Raw genomic sequence first — 12,586 nt, forward strand, 5'->3', positions numbered from 1 at the left:
TAACCGACTGAACCACCCAGGCACCCTCAACAAATATATGCTGAATAAATGATTGAAAGGCTACTCAGCCGGTAAATGGTGAAGGTGGAGATTCAGAAGTTAGGTCTCCTAATGTGAAACTTGGCTCTCTTTTCTCAACTCCATGCTGCCTCTGGAAAGAAAAAGATTTTCTTTCAAAAGCTAACACAGGAAAGTGTTAATGAAAGGGAATGTGAAAACCTTGTCAACAATCCTTCCACAATATTTGGTAGGTCTGAGCCTTACTAAAATATCATGAACCAATTGAAGATCTGCAAAGAAAGATGTGGAGAGCTCAGAAAAGCCAAAATAATTGAACAGGTATTTGAGAGAAGGTTAAAAGTTGGGGCTGTTGAAATGGTAAAAGTAAAGGCTAAGGGGATAAAGGGATCAAAATGACTTCAAGCATTTAGAAACTTAAAATGAGATTCCTAAATGACAATTTTTGGTCATTTCTACCAAGGATGCAAGAAGATGAAATGGGCCTTTGTTAAACATGAGAAAGATTTTATTGACTCTAAAAGTGTCTGAACTTGTAAGGTTGTAAAGCCTACTTCATGTTGAACTATAAAAACAAGTAGTTAACACCAGCTATCTGTTCACTCATTCATTCATTCACTTAACAAGCATTCTCTAAAGTGCTTTACTGTGTACCATTGAGGGTTCTAGAACTCTATCTTTGGGCATACAACAGTGAATAAGTAAGACACACAGAGTCTTGTCATGAACTTAGCAAATGTTTTAGATGCTGTATTGGGGCCCATCTAGTGCCAGATTTTTTGTGACCTCCACCAGTTATTAATTCTCTGAGTAGATTAAAAAAATAGAAGTTTTAATTTTTATTTAGTTTCCTGAATTCACAAATCTTTAAAATTCAGAAGGTATGACAGTCTTCATCCCCTGACCCCAGCCAGCAGTTCTCTATCTCAGAAGCAAACAATGATAAGTTTCTTGTGTTTTCAGGGGCACCTGGGGGGCTCAGTTGGAAGAGCATGTGACTCTTGATCTTGGGATTGTGTGTTCAAGCCCCATGTTGGGTGTAGAAATTATTTAAAAAAATTTTTTTTTAAATTTCTTGTGTTTTCAGAAACTATCAGTCTATAGTTTGTGGTCTGTAAGTATACAAGTAAATATGCATATATTTTCTTCCCTTCCCTCTATCCCCTAACTTCCCACCACCTGTTTTTTGACACAGCTGCTAGCCCATTTCACTTTACAATATATCATGGCAATCTTTCCCTATCAGTATAAACATCTTCCTCTTCCTTTCTAGAGGTTACATAGTATTCCATTGTATAGTGGACCATAATTTATTTTACTAGTCTCCATCCGATGGACACTTGTGTCTAATCTTTTGTTAATATATATTGTTAATTAACATTCTTGAAGACACATCATTTTCCACATATGTGAATACCAATAGGATAAATTTCTAGTTACATTGTTGGGCTAAATGGTATGTACATAAGTCATTTTTTTTTTTTACTGTTTTTTTTTTATTGGGGTAAAATATACATTTAAAATTTACCATCTTAACTATTTTTAAGTGTACACCTCTGTAGCATTAAGTATATTTACACTGCTGTGAATAAACATATGTCATTTTGACAAATATTGCCAAACTGCCCTCTGTGATGATTGCATCTATTCATACTTTCACCAGCATTGTATGAGAGAGGGCTCTTCATGTAGATGGTACTGAAAAAACAGAGTGCCTGTGATTAACTGGGAGATGCTGTAGCAGAGAAGAAAGGGCACAGGTTCTGGAATTTAATCCTGGATCTGATGCTTGCCAGCTGTGTGCTCTTGAGCATTACTTAATTCCTTGGGGTTTTGTTTCCTCATATCTAACACTAATCTCATAGAGGGGTAAGGATTCAAAGGGCCCAGAATAAGGGCCAGGCATATAGCAGGCACTTAATAAATAATGGCCATTAGCTATTATTATGAGTTGGGCCCTTCACCAATCAGTCTGCACGTACAAGTTATTTAACAACTCTGAGAGCTAATTTTCGTATGTGTAAAATGATAGGAGACTGATTACCCTAATTGTTGTCTATTAACTCATAGGAATACTATTTAGTTATTAAATGGTCAAGGTATTTTGAAAGGCAGTGTAGGGTAGTTAAGCATATGGACTCCAAAGCCAGATTGCCTGGGTTGATTCTTGCTGTTGCTACTTACCAGCTGTGTAACCCTGGGCTAGATCCTTGACATCTGTCTTAGTCATTTTGGGCTGCTATAACAAAGTACTATGGACTGGTTGGCTTATAAACAACAGAAATTTATTTCTCACAGTTCTGGAGGCTGGAAGTCCAGGATCAGGGTGCCAGCACAGTCAGATTCTAGTGAGAGTCCTCTTCCAGGTTGCAGACTACTAACTCCTTGTTGTAGCCTCACTTGGTGGGATGAGATCTAGCTAGCTCTCTGGTCTCTTCTTATATGAAGACTAATGCCATTCATGAGTGCTCCACCTCAGATTGGCTGCAAAAGGGAGGGGAGAGAACCTGTTTTATGGTTTTAAAACATGAACTAGATTTTTTGACAATTCTCTCATCAAAAGGTAGATCCCCATCCCCTGAATTTTAACTATCAGAACATGGTGGAAGTGATGTGGACTCAGACCTCAAGAAACTGGTACCTTCTACTTTCTGTCTCACACACTCACTTTTTTTCTTTTTTTAAGATTTATTTATTTATGTGAGAGAGAGAGAGTGGGGGGAGGGGCAGAGGGCGAGAATCTTGAAGCAGACTCCACTCTGAGTGTGGAACCTGACGTGGGGCTCGATCCCATCACCCTGGAGATCATGACCTGAGCTGAAACCAAGAGCTGGATGCTTAACTGAGCAACCCAGGTGCCCCTCACACACTCATTGGTTTTTTTTAGATTTATTTATTTGACAGAGAGAGTGTGCTCACAAGCGGGGGGAGGGGCAGAGGGAGAAGCAGACTCCCCAGTGAGCAGGGAGCCTGACAAGGAACTCGATCCCAGGACCCAGAGATCAGGACCTGAGCCAAAGGCAGATGCTTAACTGACTGAGCCACCCAGGTGTCCCACACACACTCACTCTTGAATGAAGCCACAATGTTTGTCAGAAGTCTAAGTAGCCTGAGGAGAGGTCCATGTGGAGAATAATCAGGGCCTCACTCATAGCCCCAGCTGACAGCCAGTATTAATATGCCAACATGAAGTGGACCTTCTAGTCCCCCAGTTGAGCCAGCCTAACTGATAACACATGGTGCAGAGATGACTTTTCCCTGCTGATTTTTGTCCAAACTGTAGCACTGTGCACAAAATAATGATTGTTGTTAAGTATGGAATTTTGGGGTAGCTTGTTACACAGCAGTAAATAACTCACACAAGGGGGAAACGAATTGAAGGAGAGGATTTGCTTATATATTTGCTTGCTTGTCTTTATGATTGAAGAAACTTGAAAATGATTACATTGAAAAAAACCACCACACTTGGAGGACCTTGCCCTAAGGCCTCTATTTTCGAAGTGAGGTGGGAGGTCCTTCCCATGGGACGATAGGGTTGGGAGCTTGTATCAGTAGTGAAGGGTTAAAATAGTTGTCATGGGGACTAGAAGAAGTTGGGTGGAAAGAAGGTGGCATGAAGGTGGGAACAGGAATGTATAGTAAACAAGTCATCAGGGGAAGGGTCCTGGAGAAGCTGGCCTTTGAGCTGGACGTTGGAGGATGAGTAGGATTTTGGCAGCAAAGGAGAAGTGGGGGAAGAAGAGTTTGAGTAAATAAATAAAGAGAATGGAAATGGATGAGCTTTTTGAGAATCTATGCATTTACTCTTTTAACAATTATTTTTGAACCCCTATTATGTACTAACGGCCAGGTGTTTGTTGCTGAGAGTACAAGTGGTGAGCAAGACACAAAAGACCCTGCCCATGCAAGGCTCACAGTCTAGGGAGATACAAGGAATAAATTGAAAGACTAACACATAAAATTAAGGTAATTAAGAATTGTGATACCTGTGATGAAGGAAACAAAGGGTTGCCATATAGTATTAAAAGAGGATAATCTGGGGCACCTGGGTGGCTGAGTCATTAAGCATCTGCCTTCAGCTCAGGTCATGATCCCAGGGTCCTGGGATCAAGCCCCGCATCGGGCTCCCTGCTCAGCGGGAGCCTGCTTCTCCTTCTCCCACTCCCTCTGCTTGTGTTCCCTCTCTCGTTGTGTCTCTCTCTGTCAAATAAATAAATAAATCTTTAAATAAATAAATAAATAAATAAATAAATAAAAGAGGATAATCTCCTTAGATGTGGTCAGAGAAAGCCTCCAGAGTAAGTGACATTTAAACTGAGCCATGAGGGGCACCTGGGTGGTGCAGTCAGTTAAGCATCCGACTCTTGGTTTCAGCTCAGGTCGTGATCTCAGGGTCCTGAGAACAAGCCCCTCGTCAAGCACTGCACTCAGCATGGAGTCTGTTTTAGATTCTCTCTCTCCCTCTGCCCCTCCCACTCATGCTCACACACACACTCTCTCTCTCTCTAAAATAAATAAATTAATTAAAAAAATAAATAAACTGAGCCATGAATGAAAAGGAGTGTCTGGAAAAGAATGTTCCAGGCAGTGGGAAGGCATGTGCAAAAAGCTGAGGCAAGAGCAAGGTAGATGAGATTGAAGAGAAGGTAGGAAGGGGCCAGATCTTCATGGGGCTTTCCAGGTCTGCTTAGGTACTGATTTTATTCCCAGTGCAATAAGAAGCCACTGAAGATTTTAAGCATGGAACTCAGATTATCCAGTTTACATTTGAAGAAGACCCTGTTTCCAGGGATGCCTGGAGGTGTGGTAGTGAAAACTTATTTTTTAAAAAGGAAGTTTTCATTGATTTTACTTTTTTTTTTCTTTTTCACTAGAGAGGGTTTTGTTGTTGTTAAACCTGAGTTTTAAAGCCAGGTCCTAACCATGTGGGGATTAAAAAAAATAAAATCAATGAAAACTTATTTACTTTATGTTTCATAATTTGAGGTACCCTGGAGTGCTTTGGCATTGATGTCACGTTGCTTCAGAGATATAATATGACATATGAAATCAGAGAATATTGACCCAGATGTACAGATGTCTTAAATATTCAATATTTAAGGAGAAAATACATTATTTATAATTGTACCACAGGAAAGAAAGAAAGACAAAATTCTTAGGAATAAACTGAACAAGAAATGTACAGGACTGGGGCGTGGGGCTCAGCTGGTTAAGCATCTACCTTCAGCTCAGGTCATGATCCCAGAGTCCCGGGATCGAGCTCCCGATGGGGCTCCCTGCTCAGAGGGGAGCCTGCTTCTCCCTCTCCTCCCCATGCTCTCTCACTATCTCTGTCTCTCTCTCTCAAATAAATAAAATCTTAAACAAAAAATGTATAGGATCTATTTGAATAAAAGTTTAAAACAATTCTGAGAGAATCAAAAGGCTTTACAGAGGGTGCCTGGGTGTCTCAGTTGGTTATGCGTCTTCCTTTGGCTCCAGTCGTGATCCCGGGGTCCTGGAATCAAGTCCCACATCCAGCTCCCTGCTCCGCGGTGAGCCTGCTTCTCCCTCTGCTTCTGCCTCTCTCTCTATCTCTGTCTCTCATGAATAAATAAAGTCTTAAAAAAAAAAAAAAGGTTTTACAGATAGGACTGCCATGTTCTTGGAATGAAGACTCAACATCATAAAGATATCAATTCTCACTAAATTAATCTAAAAAATATTTACCACAATCCCAATAAAAATACCAAAAGGATTATTTTTCTGGGAACTTGACAAGCTGATTCTAAAGTTCATATGGAAAAATAAACAAGCAAGAATAGCCAGGAAAATTCTGAACAGGAAGGATATTGAGGGGAGACTGTCTTACTAGATGTTAAACCATATTATTAGGCTTCAGTAATTCAATCTGTGGCACTAGTGCCCGTACAGACATATAGATCAAAGGATAAAAACAGCAAGTAGAGGAATAGGCTCAAATACATAGAGAAATTTAATATATGCTAAAGTAACATTTGTAAATTGGGGAAAATATGGATTGTTCAACAATGATTTTAGGACCACTGGGTAGATATCTAGAAAAAAGTAAAATGGATCCCAATTTAACCTTTTAGAATCTGTTTTTTATTTTTAGATTAAACTCTACGCCCAACATGAGGCTTGAACTCATGACCCAAGATCAAGAGTTGCTTGCTCTACTGACTGAAGCAGCCATGTGTCCCCCAATTTAACTTTTTTAATATCAGAGTAAGTTCCAGTTGGATTGAAGATTTAAATATAAAAAAATAAAACCATGGAAGTACTGGAGCAAACTATGTGAGATATTCTGGTATAGCCTCCTGGGGGGAAAGGCCTTTCTTGTTTTTGTTTGTTTTTTGTTTTTTTTACAGATTTTATTTATTTATTTCACAGAGAGATAGCAATAGCAGGAACACAAGCAGAGGGAGTGGGAGAGGGAGAAGAAGGCTTCCCGCCGAGCAGGGAGCTGATGTGGGGCTCGATCCCAGGACCCCAGGATCATGACCTGAGCCGAAGGCAGACGCTTAACGACTGAGCCACCCAGGCACCCCCGGAAAGGCCTTTCTAATGAAGACATAAACCCAGAATCTCTGAAAAAGTTAATACATGTGATAATGTGAAAATAAAAATATGCTGCATGGTCTGTAGAGCATGCGACTCTTGATCACAGGGTCATGAGTTCAAGCCCCATGTTGGACATGGAGCCTACTTAAAAGTAAATATGCTACATGATAAAAAGTAAAAAACAGAGTCAATGACCAACAACAAACTGGGAAAAAGGTGTGTGATGCATTGCATGAAGGTTAATTTCTTTGATATGTAAAAACTCCCACAGGGGCGTCTGGGTGGCTCAGTTGTTAGAAGTCTGCCTTCGGCTCAGGTCATGATCCCAGGGTCCTGGGATCGAGCCCCGCATCGGGCTCCCTGCTCGGTGGGAAGCCTGCTTCTCCCTCTCCCACTCCCCCTGTTTGTGTTCCTGCTCTCGCTATCTCTCTGTGAAATAAATAAATAAAATCTAAAAAAAACCAACCAACCAACAAACAAAAACAAGAAAGGCTTGTGTTCCCTCTCTTGCTGTGTCTCTGTCAAATAAATAAAATCTTTAAAAAAATAAAAAAATAGAAAAAAACTCCCACAAATCCATCATCAAAAGACCAAAAGACCTGGTGTTAGACAAAAGCTATAAAAGGGCAAAGGATATAAAAATGTAGCTCACAGAAAAGGCAATACAAATCATGCTTGCACAAATGAAAATATGCACTCATTCTTAAGAGAAATGGAAATTAAAATCAAAATTACAAATGCAAATGTCCATTGACCCATCAATTTGCCTTCTGGGAATTTAGCCTACAAATGCTAGCACATGTAGGAAATTGCACAAGTACAAGATTACTTAACTGACAGCATTACTTGTAAGAGCAAGTCAATTATGGTACAATGTGCAATAGAATACTATTGAACTGTTGTTACAAAAGAAGGAAGGGTCTGTCCACAACCTGAAATGTAGAGTTCTGCAAAGATATATTGTTAAATGACAAAAGGAAAGTGCAGAAGAGTATGTATAGTATTCTGCTTTTTGTGTAAAAAGATGGGAAATAAAAGAAGTTCATTGGCTTATAAGCATAAATAAATTCTAGAAAGTTATATAAGAACAAATAATAAAGGTTAGTTAGTTCTTGGTGACTGGAGACATGGGCGAGAGAGAAACTTTTATTTTTAAATTAATTTTGGACCATGTAACTAATTTCTCATTAGAAAATTAAATTTAAAAAATAAGGAGGCCTATAAATTCTGACATGGGATCTCCAAGATTATAATCTCTAAATTAAGTGAAAAATCAAGGAGCAGAATAGTAGTCATAATATACTATTTTGTATATCTCTACCCCCATATCTTCCTTCACATGTACACGTTCATAGATGCACAAACCATCTCTACGATTACATGCAAGAAAGTTATATCATGGGTTGCTTCTGAGGTGGGGAATTGGATGGCTGGGGACCAGAAGTGGTGGGGACACATTTTCCTCTATACCTTTTTGTCCCTTTTGAAATTAATATGGGCTTTACCTATGTAATAACATGGAATAACATATGTAAAATGGCAGCAAACATATAAGCAGACCCTCTGTGACTGGCAGGGGGTGGAGGTGGGTATGCATAGTGACTGACCACCCCAAGAGTATGGGACTTGAAAATCTATTCGCTGATCTTGTTATCTCTAATGTCCTTCCGAGCACCAAAATTCTTCTTTCTTTAAATGTTTTATTGTAGGGGCGCCTGGGTGGCTCAGTTGGTTAAGCGACTGCCTTCGGCTCAGGTCATGATCCTGGAGTCCCGGGATCGAGTCCCGCATCGGGCTCCCTGCTCGGCAGGGAGTCTGCTTCTCCCTCTGACCCTCCTCCCTCTCATGCTCTCTGTCTCTCATTCTCTCTCTCAAATAAATAAATAAAATCTTTTAAAAAATAAATAAAATAAATCTCTTAAAAAAATAAATGTTTTATTGTAATATAATTGACAGCAGCACCAAAATTCTTAATCCCTAGCTTGACTATAAACTCTTACAGCATCGGAACTACGTTTTTTAGTCTCTCGACTCCGGCATGCACGTCTCTCTGCCAAGTTTGGTGCCCTGTTAATGTATGCTGCCTGCCTAGGACACAAAATCTGAGGCAGACTTTGACAGAAAAGTCTAACTCCTCCTAGCTTCACATTCCAAAAGGCTAATGCCAACTTGATTGGCTCAGTCGATCGACAGTGCTTGGCCAGGGTAGACACTCAGTGAAAACTGACTGCTTAATATAATCAGTGGCTGAGACAGCTGGCACGAAACTTACGGCAGCGATCTTAGAATTTCCTGTTGTGACCCATTTTGGGACTGTGTTTGATTCTGTGCTTAGCACTGCACCAGGCAATTGGAGCGATCAAAGAAATTCTCTAGAAATCTCCTTACCTGACATTTTAGTAGGTTCTTCATACAAATATTTGTTAAATAACAATTATCTGGGGAGCGGGGAGAAATGCGAAAGCAGTTGAGGGAGAAAGCTCCTTAGGCAGGCTTTCACAGTAAGCACCTCAACTGTCAAATCAGCTTTGACGGATCCCATTTTCCAGGTTGGGATCCTTTTTATTTTGAATGAATTAGCAAAACTAACAGGGTTGACTAACATGCTGGCTCCATTGTCCACAAAGCTGGATATCTCAATACTTTACAGTTTCCTTAAGGCAAAAAACAGGCAGTTCAGTTTTTTTTTTTTTTTTTTTTTTTAGCTAGATGCTATGTAGATCTTAGGATTTTTCCTTCTGTTTTAAAGTTCTTTTGTTTGGGAAAATTGAGGCTTGACATTTTTATGATTAAACATTTCCCTCTCCCAAGGCCTATACACCTGGTAAAAACACTGTCCAAAGAGTTAACAGGATTAATCACTATATTATTTACAATTTTAATATTTTATTTGTGGCTGTGGTTTAGACAACAGAAGGGAACCGATAATTACTCTCCAACTGCATGATGATTGCCATGTGGTTCCCTCTTGCACAGTTTCCATATAATTAGAGCTATGTGTGCCCTGCAAACAAAGCATCATATCCATTTGGAAGCATGAAATTAAATTTCGCGGATTGAGGGTAACAATTTCAGTTTTAAGGAATTGATTTCTTCAAGCATTTCTTTGGGAAATCCGGAATATCTCTTCCAAGATGTAGAAATGCCTTAGGTTTCTGATTACAGTTCAGTATGAATGGAGATTTTTCTGTCAAACTTGGAATTTAAATTTATCTTTCGGAGTAGAGGTTTGTGCTAGGCTACAGTTCTGAGGATGTTGAGAACGGGCCCTGCCCCTCAGCATCCTACCTCAGAGTACTCTGGGAAAGGACGACCTCTGGACAGGGTCTGGAATTGGAGGGGCTGGGGTGTCTCAGAGTTCCAGGCAGAGAATGAGTTGTCCAGAGAAGTTTGTTGACCCCAAATGAATTGTGTTGTTTCTTTCTGTCCTTTAGAAGTCCCCATAAATTGGTACTACTTGAGGTCTAATTGTATTCAAATGAACCTTAAAAAAAAAGCCCAGATTTTTTCTTATGGATGATCTTTTGGTTAGGTATGTGAATAGTATCCTAGGTTTAGAGGAGAAGATCTGGCTGGCCAATTGAACTCAAGGTGTGTACTAAGAATGACCAGGAGTACTTTCATCACTGGTATCAATTTTAAAAGTTAAAGCCTGAGTTTCCTTTTCCCTAAATCAGGGAGCATCCTAGGATTCCTGTGCTCACTGTATTTCCTGATTCTCCCAATTCCTAAATTCTCAAAATTTCCCAAATTGTCCAAACCCTCCATCCTCTACATCTCTTTATTGACTTGGTCTTCTGGACTGAGGGTCTCAGCTTCCCAATCAGCCCTTCCTGTGCTTCCTAAGGAGCATCTCCAGCTCTATCTGTTTAGGGAAAAAACACTACTTGGGAAAATTACACTCTAGAAAGCACCAATTTATGCTCTTTCTTGATATGTATAATAAGTATGTACATTCCTTTGTCCCACCTTTACTAACACTGGGTATTAAAATTTTTTAAAAAGCAATTTGCCAGGGGTTGCCTGGCTGGCTCAGTCAGTAGAGCAGGTAACTCTTGATCTTGGGGTTGTGAGTTTGATCCCCATGTAGGGGATCTTTTACTTAGATAAAAGCAATTTGCCAATTTGATTAATAAAAATGGTATTTTGTCATTGCATAAATTTGTATTTCTTTTTATTATTAGGCAGGTTTAAAAAAAACGATCTTTTTTGGCATTTTGCATTTCTTCTTGTAAATTGCCTGTTTGTTTTTTTGTACATTTTTCCTTGGGTGCCCATCATTTTCTGAAAGATTGGTAAATAGTGGTTGATACAATTTTTGAGCCTTGCTTTCAGATATTATGTCTTGATTTTAGAGAAAACTTCTACATTAATGTTTTCAATTTATAGCAGACAAAGCTCTTTGCCTCTATATGAAGTTCACGTACACAGGGTACCAGTTTAATCCCAGACAATCTTTCAGGAAATTTAATTTACAATATGCTGATGGTCTCTTTGGAGTTTTAAGCTTCATCCCACATTTTTACACATTTACTAGATCATTTAAGGTTTATTTTTCCCCTCTACTTGCCAAGTGAATCATATTTCCTTCATCTTCTTATATTTACAAATGTCTTAGATTTCTCAAAATTCTTCTCTCAGTCTGGTGTCTTTCATTTTGAGACTTGTCACTAGGGAAGGGAGCTAAGAGTATTGGAATGCTCTATAAATCCTGCCAGGCTATTCCTTTCCATCTTCACCTTCCAGAGGTTTGTGGGTGGAGAGCTGAAGATGTCATCAGCTGCCGGAATGTCCCTGGCCAACTGCTGCAAGTTGCAGACACTGCGTGCAGCTTGCTAGAGATCGAAAGACACCACGCTGGCCCTCTTTCAGATTTGTCCAAAAGTTTGTCTTTCTTCTCTTTTTTTTTTTTTTCAAGATTTATTTATTTGAGAGAGAGAGAGAGCACAAGCAGGGAGAACAGCAAAGGGAGAGGGAGAAGCAGACTCCCCGCTGAGCAGGGAGCCCGATGAAGACTCCATCCCAGGACCCTGGGATCATGACCTGAGCAAAGGCAGATGCTTAACAGACTGAGTAACCCAGGCACCCCTCTTCTCTTATTTTCCTTAAATGATTTATTAATCAGTCCCTCCCAAGCCCTCTCCCAGTTCCATCACATGTAAGTTAAGCAAAAATGTTTTATTTATTTATTTATTTATTTATATATTTTTAAAGATTTTATTTATTTATTTGACAGAGAGAGACACAGCGAGAGAGGGAACACAAGCAGGGGGAGCAGGAGAGAGAGAAGCAGGCTTCCCACCGAGCAGGGAGCCCAATGCGGGGCTCGATCCCAGGACCCTGGGATCATGACCTGAGCCGAAGGCAGACGCTTAACCGACTGAGCCACCCAGGCGCCCCAAAAATGTTTTATTTTTAACTTATATTTTAACATTGCAAGAATAGAACAAGAATTCCCTTTACCCAGATTCCCCAAACATAACTATTTTAGTATAAAAAAATATATATATATTTTAAAGATTTTATTTATTTATTTGACACAGAGAAAGAAAGCACAAGTAGACAGAGAGGCAGGCAGAGAGAGAGGGAGAAGCAGGCTCTCCACTGAGCAGGGAGCTGGACACGGGGCTTGATCCCAGGACCCAGGGATCACAACCCGAGCCGAAGGCAGCCGCTCAACCGACTGAGCCACCCAGGCGCCCCTAAAAATATTTTTATAAAATAAAATATATTTACACTTAAATAAATGTTTAAACTAAAATGTATTTATACTTCATTTATATATACTTTTTGTTCCTGAACAGTTTGACACATGATACATATATGATGATGCCCCTTTACCCCTAAATAATGTGTACATTCTAATATATAAGATTTTTCTCTTATACAAGCATAGCACTATTATATAAATCAGGAAATAGAAATATTATATCCTAATAATAATTGTTATTAATATTATTATTCTAATCAAGCATCTATTTGAATTTTATCAAGTATCCTATCA

General features: G+C 39.5%; 1 long non-coding RNA gene across 2 annotated transcripts in view; it reads right to left on the minus strand.

Annotated features, from left to right (window-relative positions):
* Positions 1-1,626: 1,626 nt before the first annotated feature.
* LOC115940902 (uncharacterized) overlaps positions 1,627-12,586 on the minus strand; it is a 118,429-nt gene continuing 107,469 nt past the window's right edge. For both annotated transcript variants that reach the window (XR_014148902.1, XR_014148904.1), the window contains one exon: positions 1,627-2,502. This is a non-coding gene — a long non-coding RNA (uncharacterized LOC115940902). The remainder of the gene's footprint in view (positions 2,503-12,586) is intronic.

The sequence above is a fragment of the Leptonychotes weddellii genome, chromosome 10 (genome assembly GCF_054177405.1).
Source record: "Leptonychotes weddellii isolate Sample4059 chromosome 10, ASM5417740v2, whole genome shotgun sequence".
NCBI classification, from domain to species: domain Eukaryota; kingdom Metazoa; phylum Chordata; class Mammalia; order Carnivora; family Phocidae; genus Leptonychotes; species Leptonychotes weddellii.